At 38.0% G+C, this 11347-nt stretch overlaps 1 pseudogene across 1 annotated transcript; it reads right to left on the bottom strand.

The window, feature by feature from the left end:
- Positions 1 to 7458: 7458 nt before the first annotated feature.
- On the bottom strand, positions 7459 to 10572 carry LOC116275811 (annotated as a pseudogene). The gene has a single exon (XR_004185147.1). The product of XR_004185147.1 is annotated as a mesoderm-specific transcript homolog protein pseudogene (transcript).
- Between the last annotated feature and the right edge of the window lie 775 nt (positions 10573 to 11347).

The following is an 11347-nucleotide window of genomic DNA, read 5'->3' as shown; positions in this document are numbered from 1 at the left end:
AGCCTTACTGAGCTTTCCACACAGTCTCTAGCTTCTTCTGATTCTCCCTCCCACCTCCTCTCCTCACCCACAACTCATTAGCTGGAAAGCAAATGTAGACGTCCTAGTCTCACTGAATGAATGTGCTGGGTGGCTTTAGATTAATCACTTAAACTCTCTGAACTTTAGGTTTCCCCATCTGTACAACGATCTGGTTGAACTCTGAAATATTCTGCAAGGGTTATCTCCCCTGAGGCTTTACTCAGGGGGAAAAAACAAACAAACAAATAAAAACAAAAAACAAAAACTTTTGTATGCGTAAATCTCTACCTGGAAGATCCAGCCGCCCCGGTACTCCTCAGCTGCATCCTAAACCACAGGTGGTAGAGTTTTATAGAGCTGGTTGCACCACCCAAAGGAAACTTCCTGTAGCATTTGCAGTAGCCTGAAAAGAAACCATAGGTCCGAAACGTTGCTTTTACAGATCATAGTTTTACTGATCACATCAGTACCTTAGTATGGGGTGCTCTGAATGCGTTTCCCTTATTAGGAAACAATAAGTCTCCTAATCCATCTGACGTTCTTCATCTGAGGACATTGCTCTTCTTTTTTTTTCTTTTTTTTCAGACAGAGTTTCGCTCTTGTCGCCCAGGCCGGAATGCAGTTGCAACCTCCGCCTCCCAGGTTCAAGTGATTCTCCTGCCTCAGCCTCCTAAGTAGCTGGAATTACAGGCACTTACCACCATGCCTGGCTAATTTTTCTATTTTGAGTAGAGACGGGGTTTCACCATGTTGGCCAAGCTGGTCTCGAACTCCTAACCTGAGGCGATCTGCCCTCCTCGGCCTCCCAAAATGCTGGAATTACAGGTGTAAGCCACCGTGCCCAGCCTAACATTGCCCTTCTACTTTTACCATTTGTCCCTTTGACCTGTTGCCCATTTCTCCTTAGAGACTAGAACATGTTAGCCCCGCAAGGATAATAACGGACAAATGGACAGGAATGAAAATAATTGCCCAAAATTGGAGATGATAACTTCATGTTCAATAGCAAAAGCGCCTACTAAGGACCTATTTGCACAACCACACTTGGCAGAGTTACTGCATGCTGAGATGATTTTATCCCATCCTAAGATCAGACAAAGCAGTGTCACCATAAAGATCATCGCTGTAGGCCGGGCGCGGTGGCTCACGCCTGTAATCCCAGCACTTTGGGAGACCGAGGCGGGCAGATCACCTGAGATCAGGAGTTCGAGATCAGCCTCAACATGGATAAACCCTGTCTCTACTAAAAATACGAAATTAGCTGGGCATGGTGGTGCACGCCTCTAATCCCAGCTACTCGGGAGGCTGAGGCAGAAGAATTGGTTGAACCTGGGAGGCGGAGGTTGCAGTGAGCCGAGATTGCGCCATTGCACTCCAGCCTGGGAACAAGAGTGAAACTCCACCTCAAAAAAAAAAAAAAAAAAAAAAAAAGAGCATCACTGTGGCCGGGTGCGGTGTCTCACACTTGTAATCCCAGAACTTTGGGAGGCCAAGGCGGGCAGATCACGAGGTCAGGAGATCGAGACCATCCTGGCTAACACGGTGAAACCCCATCTCTACTAAAAATACAGAAGATTAGCCGGGCATGGTAGCGGAGGCCCGTAGTCCCAGCTATTCGGGAGGCTGAGGCAGGAGAATGGCGTGAACCTGGGAGGCGGAGTTTGCAGTGAGCCAAGATCGCACCACTGCACTCCAGCCTGGAGGACAGAGTGAGACTCCGTCTCAAAAAAAAAAAAAAAAAAGCATCACTGTAAGCAAACTCACAAACTCACAATGCTTACTTCTTAGAGAAGTATCTCACCGACAGTGTTTTTTGTCATTTTCTGTTCCTTTTGCTTAAGACCGTAAACTGCATGAAGGCAGAGGCTCTTGTTTCTTGGTCACTAGAGTAGTGCCTGACCCATAGGGGACAATATATATTTGTTGATTGTTCCAACTTTCACTCATACAAGATTGTTAAAACAACTAGAGACTTGTGAATTTCAAAAGGGATCCAGGCGTGAGGGAGATAAGGGAAAAGCATCCTGTTTTTTGGTTCAGTTATGTATACGATTACACCAAAGCAAGGGGCCCCACACCATCACAGCACACACAGCATGGGCTTCGGGTTCAGACTAACAGCTGCATTCCAGCTGCTTCACTAATTTACTGTATGGCCTTGGATAAGTCACTAAATCTCACTGAGTCTCGGTTTTTCATGTACAATGTGGGTAATGATAGACAGGACTGTTCTGAGGAATAATTGAGATCCTTTCTTTGAGATCCAACTATCTAACAAAACGCCTGGCACCCTAACAATCGGTTCTCATTCTCCTACAGTCCAAGTTTTGGCATCCAATAAAGTGGCCACTAGACACATGTGGCTATGGAGCACTTGAATGAGACTACCGCGGCTGAGGAATTACAATTTTAATTGTATTTAATTTTAATTAAATTTAAACACTGAAGAATTGTGAAAATTATTTTCCTCTTCAATACCATTTTATCCTATTTTGATAAGACAGCATTTCACCTTACCCATTGCATTGCGTAAGGCATCGTTATGATGTTGTAGTGCATGTATGGGACACCAGCATTGTTTCTAGTATTATTCACAAACACATCACTGATGCAGTCAGTGGACAGACTGACTCCCTTCAGATGATTTTCTTCTATGCACTAATGTAACATTATAATGCATTCATTTGGAATTTCATGCAGACAGCTCCAGTTATAGCAATTTCTATGTAAACTGTAATTGATAATTAAATCGAAATACTTATTTTAATTATAATATAATTAAATTATGTTTCTAGTTAGAAAAAATAAGTATGGGCAAATTTTCAAATTTAAAATGAAGGCGTCCTACGGATATGGAATTGAGTGGCAATGCAGAAACTAGTCCCAAGACCTGAACAGTAAAGAATAAAAGAGACTGGAAGAAGGTGTGTTCCAAATCTCACAACATATGGCAATTGCAGTTGGCTGCCACAGAGCCAAACAAAAAAGCTGTTAAGAAAAAAAAAAAAAGGAGAATAACGTGGACAATATTAAAAGCTGTTTAAAGCAAACACACATTGAATTTGATAAGAAGTTTCTCTCAACAACTAAAAAAGGATTGAAGAAATTAGTCACTTGCAATCAGTATTAAATGTCCAGCAAACATATCTTAAGCAATTTTTGACACGTTCTGATCTTGTAACTGGTCAGGTATAAAATGGCTTGAATTCTTTCACAAAAATCCAAACTAAACCAAACCCAAACCCACATGTTTAGATGGAGAGGTGGTGAAAGAAATCATTTCAGTTGTGGAAATTTTGTTAGAAAATTATGAGGAAAAGACTAAAAGATATTTCACAAAAGCAAAATATAAAGTAAGCCATCAAACAAGTGATTGTAGAATGTAAGACTAACAATGTCAATGATCAATTGATTCAAAATGTGAAAAATGAGAAGGCCCTTTTTTAAGCTTTAGACATGCCGTATAGAATAAGAGACTGTGCCCAGTTAATACTGGACACATTTGGTTGCATTTGTGTTTACAAACACTTTCAAATTTACTTAGAAATGTTGTCTGTGACCTAAAGAAAAAAACCAACTCAATGTGTAGATAGCTTTGAATATTTTAGATATGTCAAAGAAGAGTTTCAACTAGGTAAGAAAAAAAAAACTACCACTATCAACAAGACAGATGATGGCCCAGCTATGTTAGGTCAAAAATCTAGATTTATCAGAATTTTAAAACAAGAGACTGATTTTTCCCTTATTGCTTCACTCCATTGTGTGACACACACTGAAAATATTTGTGCTAATTTTTTTTTAATGAAAAGTATCATGGATACAGCTGTTAAAATCATTCAGTATGTACATGTTGTAAACCACGAGTGTACGGAACTATTGAAAGAAATAGAAAATGATGTATTTGATGATTGTGTGCTCTTTACTAATGTTGACTGCTTAAGAGTTGTGGGAGAGTTTTATAAAGATTTACAATACTAGTAACCCCAGTTCAAGATTTTCTTGAAACTGAAAGAATGATTAAAGTAAAAAAAAATGGCTGCATGATTTATGGTTTATCAACTATATCAGATTGCACATGAATGATCTAAACTTAAGTACTACAGAAAGCAAAAATAATTTATATTGAAATATAAATTGTTCATAAAGCAAATTAGTGATGTTTTTACATATTTTTTTAAAGCATAAATTGAGATGCATATTTTAATTGTAATCAACTGTTAGGTAAATTGGCGGCAAAAATTACAAGAAAAACGTGAGCATCTCTATGTTTATATTGATAAATTTAGAATTGCTTTTCAACTTACGCAATACTCTTTTGAAATCAATGTTAATATTACTGAGTTGATATAAGAGTTAATGAATTTATTTAACTTGGACAGATGTAGTTTCAAAATTGGTATGGTTTTGCCTCAGAGTCAAATTGATTCTTTGAAGGAAAAACATGAACCAGTTTTAGAAATAAAAATGCAAACACTAAGGGAAAAATGTTTTGGTACAAGATTCAGTTATTGAGAAATTTTTAAGTACATTTGGAACAACTTGAATAGGTGAATGTACTTTTTCAATTGTAAATTTTATAAAATCTAAATATCGATCAGGTATTTCTGATGAAAATTTAACATTTGAATTGAGATGTATCTAAGTATAAAACAGACAGTGGAGTTCCAACACTTACTATGAAGAAAATAATGTAAAATATCTTGTTAATTATTTTTATACTTATCAGATGTTGAGATGATCATCATTATGATATATTGGGTTAAATACAATACTAAAATTAATTTTCTTATTTCCTTTTTACTTACTTTAATGCTGCTTCCAAAAATTAAATTATGTATGTGAACTGACTTAGATTTAAATTAGACAGTGGGAATCTGTAGGTACAAACACTATGCCACATATAGGGCTACCTCTCCTACAACCTCAAAGGCTCCGAGATTTCTTCTTCACAGTGTTCCATCTGAGTCTGTGATTTCCTGGGTGAAAAGGACAAGTCCTGTCGTCCCAATTTAACCTCACTCCATATTTACCCATTTGCTTTTTTAAAATAAGTATACCATAATTCTGTAATTATTTTCAAGTTTTGTTTTTATTTTCTTCAAAATTAGATTTTCACGTAATTTATAGAATCAAACAATTCTGTGAGACTTATTCCAAAAACAATCATCCTACTATTCAACCCTTGACCACCACCTCTTCTGTTTTTCAATAGCAACCACTTTCATTTATTTTAGCTGTTTCTTTGTTATTTACCTCCATATATAAAAATAACAGCCTTGTATTTCCTACCTTCTGAATTTTCAATTTTAGGTATCACGTAGGGAAAATAAGGATTTAGCTCTTATTCATCATCTCCCATTCCTTTATCACAGACCACCACACCACCATTACTACCACCCACATTCACACAAACTCTCTGTCCCATGATCCCTTCAATATAATTATATCATACTTCTGTTTAGATTAATACTGTGTTTAAATTAGTATGACAATTTCAATGTTATTCATAGCATTGAACCTATAGATACGAATGATATAGTATACTATCTTTACTTTTCCTTTCTTGCACAATTTTATTTTTCCTAAAGTAATGCTTTCCTCTTTTTTGGTTTAGTTTTCTATTCGTTACTAATTCAGCCTCTATTTTCCCCTAATAACCTCAAATATTTCCTCTCTGCATTCAGATACACCAGGGTGTTCTATTGTTTTCTTTACTTGGATTAATCTCTCCTGGCATCTTCTGATCTGCCCCACTCTAGGCCTACTTCACACTCTATTCCTGGGAATTCATTTCACCAAAGTGTTAAGAATTTCTTTGACTTCTTTCTTCTTGGATCCAACGTCTTTATGCTTTTATTTTTGTGCAGCACATTATCTACTAGCTAGCTTCCTGAGAAAAGGTACATGAGATGTAATTTTTGTGAGCTCCTGAAAGCCCAAATTTTCTTTGGTCTAGAGCCTTTCTTTAGTGATAGTTTAGTTGGGTATAGAAATCTAGTGGGAAAATATATTTGCTCAGGATTTTAAAAGATATTGCTCGATTGTTTTCTAGCATCTGGTGGTGGTGTGAAATCTGATCCTTGATTCTTCATATGTGGCTTGTTTTATTTTTCTCTCTCTCCTCTCTGAAAGTTTATAAATTTTTTTCTTTAGCCTATGTTCTGAAATTTCACAATGATATACTGCATGTCCTCCACTGTTTTCTGGAATTCATATTATTCAAATGTAGGATTTAATAAGGGAGAAGTAACATAATTATCTTGTATTTTCTCTCATTTATTTCATCTTCATTTTTAAAGGTTTTTTTGCTTTATTTTAAGAAAGATTTTCTCAACTTTATCTTATGAGCTTTCTATTGAATTTTATTTATACACTATACTTTTAATTTTCAAAAGTTATGTCATGATTGGAATGTTTTTGTCACCTCCAAAACTCATGTTGAAAATTAATTCTCAATGTAACAGTGTTGGCAGATGGGGCCAAATGGGCAGAGCACTCATGAATGGATTAATTACTCTATAAAAAGAGTAAAAAGAGCTTCTGAGAGTGAGTCACCTCTCTTCTGCTATTTGAGGAACAGCATTCTTCCCCTCTGGAGGATGAAGACTCCAAGGCCCCATCTTGGAATTGGAGACCAGGCCCTCCCAAGACACCAAGCCTGTTAGCACCTTTAGCTTGGACTTCCCAGCCACCAGAACTATGAGAGAATATATTTCTATTCTTTAGTAAATTACTCAATCTCATTATTCCATTATAGCAGCACAAACAACCAAGACAAGTGTTCCTTGTTCTTTTTTTTTTTTTTTTTTTCACAAAACCTCTTCTCATTTCATGAATCCTTTTATTTCAGAGGCTATTAATAATAGTTTCTTTTTTCTTTCTGAAGTTCTGAAGTTTCATCTTCCTGCTTTGTCTCTACTTCTTCCAAGTTTTGTTGTTTTCTATTAGTTGTTTTGATTTCTGTCATGTTATAGGCTTCCTTAGGTGTTTACTAGTTCATAGCTGTTTATTCATATTTAAAAATGGGATTAAAAAAAATGATTGGAAAATTTGTCTAAATGGATGAGACCTGCTGACTGTGGTATTCTGACTGAGTCATTCATGTGGGAAAACCTTGATGCCAGTATCTTTTTTTTTTTTTGACAGAGTCTTGCTCTATCACTCAGGCTGGAGTGCAGTGGTGTGATCCCGGCTCACTGCAACCTCTGTCTCCCGGGTTCAAGCGATTCTCTTACCTTAGCCTCCCAAGTAGCTGGGATTATAGGTGTGTGCTACCACGCCTGGCTAATTTTTGTATTTTTAGTAGAGACAGGGTTTTGGGATGTTCAAGTGATCTGCCCGCTTCAGCCTCCCAACATGCTGGAATTACAGGTATGAGCCACTGCACCAGGCCCGATGCCAGTATCTTTAGGACTTTTTTCTCTTTGACTAGTTGGATTTTTTTTTTGGTCACAATTCATTTTTATTGATAGAAAATAAACACTTATTCCAGTTTCAAAGTTGTTATACTTGAAGTTGCTATTTTAAAAATATGAATTTTAAATAATCACTTAATAATCCTGCTTTGACTAAGACAATAAAATGTGGCTTAAAAAAAAAGTATTCAGCACCATTTGCTCATAGATCTTTCAGTGTTCTTAATGTTTCTGGAACTTTCCTATCTGTAAAGTACAGGAATTAATCAGCTACATGAGAAAGCCTCTCTGGCACAGGCAATGGGAAGTTAAGCAGTCATCATAAAGGAATCGATGTATATTCTGTGTGATTTGGACTACAAAACAGTCTCTTCCCTTCTATGGTAGCTCAAGAGAGACATGCTTCTAAGCACTGAGGTATGAGGAGTCTCAGATTGTTATTTGCTGTTAGAATTGGTCTTCCCAGCTAGTAATAGTAAATCTCTGGCACAGGTGCTATTGGTCCTTAATGTCCTGTGATTTTAGGAAATTCTGTAAATAGTTTGGATTCAGTTCAATTTATTCAGAAATGAAACATGTTTAATTAAGTTCACTACTCTGACAGAGTAAGGATATTTTGGTTTAGCATCCTTATAAAATATATGTAATGTGTAGGTAAATAATGGTCCTAAATCATACTTAGAACACTACATTATTTAAACCAATATCTCTTTTAACAAAATGTTTATAATTAAAAACAGCTGATGAAACTACATCCAAAGGTATGACAAAGGAGACTCAGCTCTGTGTTGCTTTTAAAAGAACTTTTAAAAAGCCATTCAAGGATAGGTAAAGAAGCCCACTTCTCATTGTAGAATTCCTATTGGGACTGGACCAGAAATTAGCACTTCTAAATATTTCAGAAAAGTCCAAAGTGTTAAAAAGCCTTCCAGGCAAAAGAACGTCTTTCTGCATCAGAGAGTAGTAGTGCTCATCAGAATTTCCTAATAACACAAAAACAAAGGCAAGTCTTTACATTTGATCAGATGTCAAAAAAATGGGAGACAGACTATTATGTCAGCCTTACTTAGAGCTCATGCTGGCTTCTTCCTACATACTGTTGACCAATTTGAGTTAAGTGGACTTTGTGAGAGAATAGTGTTTGATGGCTAGGATGTCTTTTGGGCGTTTCTTCCTAAGTGGAATACACAACATATAAGGGAATAGGGGAAATAATAGAGGGAAGCTACTCTTTCCAGCTCAGAAGGAGTTGGTGATGCCCATATATGCATTCAAGAAGCCCATGGGATCCTCTAGCTGTGGATAGTGGCTAATGCGGTCATCCAGAATCGACACTGTAGACCGCAGAAGCATTTTCCTGTACAGCTCCAAAAACTCTGGATAGGGATTTACAGGATCCAATGACCCATAGATACAATGAATGGAGATACTTTCAGAGGCAAGAGCTCCCACCCAGCGCTTTCTAATCTGCTTCCTCTGATTGATGTACTCTAAGACACTGTTGGTGATGAATTCCTGTCATTGTTGCGGACCCCGGCCCACATGTCCCACAGCTAACTCTCAGACGGCTGAGTATATGGCCCAAAGACTGGCGTGAAACCTCGAGAGAATACAAAGGAGTTCATCAGCTGCGTGAGGATGGGTGACAGCACAACTCCATTTTTGCGCAGCTTTTGGAGAAGGAGTAGACAGTGAGTCTCAGGAAAGATACCTCCATTTGATAGACAGATGCCACAAAAGTGCTTCCAGGATGCTGGTCTACTCAAATATGGAATAGTGAGTGATATGGTCTCAGTTTGTCACTGAAGCCAAAGCCTAATAAATCAAGGACAATCACTCAATGAAACCTCAAGGTCAGACCTTCCCAAATCTTGTACCAATCATAGCTGGATGTTGGAAAGCCATGTAAAAGAACAACTATCTCTGGACTTCCAACCACATCCACAGAGTCTCGGTAGAAGATAGGCCGTCCCTTGTAAGTGAAAAACTTGCCTGAAGACTTCCATGAGTGAAGGGCAAGGGAGAGCTGAGCGGGTGGGATGTGCAGGTATGTGGCAAGCAGGAGCACTTTCAACAGCCCCACCTCGACCCACCACCCCCTCATCCTGATTCAGGTTAAGACCTGGGCTGCAGGACTTCATGTGTGGGGAAATCAGTTGTGCATGCTGGCTAGTTGGATTTCTTAGCGTAGAGTCTTCTAATCTCTTGCCTAGAGGATCTAAAGCTGACTGCCAGCATTCTAGAAACAAAATAAGTGAAAGGGCTGAAGAGGGAGAGGAGAAGTTTTAAAATTCAGCATGTACATTTTCACTAAGTCTCTATCCTCAATTGTCCTAAAGTCTCATAGCCCTCAGTCCTCTTACTAGAGAGAACAAACCTCAAAAATTCTGCTACGGTGATACTAAGGCTATCATTCTAATAAATGGAATTGGTAAGGAGATTCCAAATCTAACTGTTTTTTTTAAGTCTTTCTGTTTTTATCCTTTCTTCACTCTACTTCTAGAGGTACCCAGTGTCATTAACTTCTGAGCCCTTTGGCATTTCCATCCTACAAGTTTCTTCTTGGATTTTTCCACTGCTGGCATAAGAATCAACTTTTTCAAGTCTGCTGAACCAGTTATTGTCTTGTCTGGATTCCTCAAAAGCAGATCCTGAGACAAAGGCTGATGCACAAAATGTGTACGTGTGGGTATGATCCTGAGACTTAGGAATGGGAGTGAGTCAAGAAAGGAGATAGAAGAATGCATTATATTGTTGGCCACAGCTTCGGGGCACTTGTATGTAAGTTGTCAACCAGGTTCCTCCAGGTATCCCACCACTTGACATCAAAGAAGCCTAAGAGAGGCATTGTCTGTTTAGACTTCTATGCAGGTGTTAGAAGCATGCTCAAAACTGGCCTCTACAGTTATGGCTGGGACAAGAGGTGAGACTTAGAGGATTTGTTGGATTTGTGCTGAATCTATCATTAATCTATAGATTAGGTAAAGAAGAATGAACATCTCAACAATATTGAGTTGTATAATGCATTAAAAAAGTTTGTGGTCGGGCACAGTGGCTCACGCCTGTAATCCCAGCACTTTGGGAGGTCGAGGTGGGCGGATCACAAGGTCAGCAGATCGAGACCATCCTGGGTAACGCGGTGAAACCTCGTCTCTACTAAAAAAAAAAAAAAAAAAAAAAAAAATTAGTCGGGCATGGTGGCAGGCGTCTGTAGTCCCAGCTACTCGGGAGGTTGAGACAGGAGAATGGCACGAACCCGGGACGGGGAGCTTGCAGTGAGCCCAGATCTCGCCACTGCACTCCAGCCTGGGCAACAGAGCAAGACTTAGTCTTGAAAAAAAAAAAAAAAAAAAATTTTGTGTGTGTGTGTGTGTGTGTGCATGCATGTGTATAATCTTTATTATTTAGATCTTTTTTATTTCTCTTGGCAATATTCAGTATGTTTTGCATTTCTACAGGTCTTGTGCTTCTGCTGACCCTCTTTTCCTTTGCTGTGTCCAGTTTGCTGTTAAACACATTATATAAATTATTCGCTTCCAATATCATTTTTTTTATTTGTAAGATTTTCATTTGGTTCTTTTTAATAGCTTTTAGCTATCTGCTTATATTCCTTCTCTATCCACACATGTTTTTCACTAGATACTTTAACATATTTTTTCTACTTATTTTAAAGTCCATATCTGATAATTCCAACATTAAAATCATCCCTGGGTTGGCTTCTACTGACCTCTCTTAACCATAGGTCATATCTTCTCGCTTCTTCACATATCTCTTTAATTTTAATTTTATGCTAGTAATTGTATATTAAAGAACAGTAGCTTAAAAAGTGCTAACATCGGCCAGGCATGGTAGCTTGCATCTATAATCCTAACACTTTGGAGGCTGAGGTGGGAGGATCATTTGAGCCTAGG

The sequence above is a fragment of the Papio anubis genome, chromosome 7, assembly GCF_008728515.1.
Source record: "Papio anubis isolate 15944 chromosome 7, Panubis1.0, whole genome shotgun sequence".
NCBI classification, from domain to species: Eukaryota; Metazoa; Chordata; class Mammalia; order Primates; family Cercopithecidae; genus Papio; species Papio anubis.
This window is presented reverse-complemented; position numbering and strand designations above follow the sequence as displayed.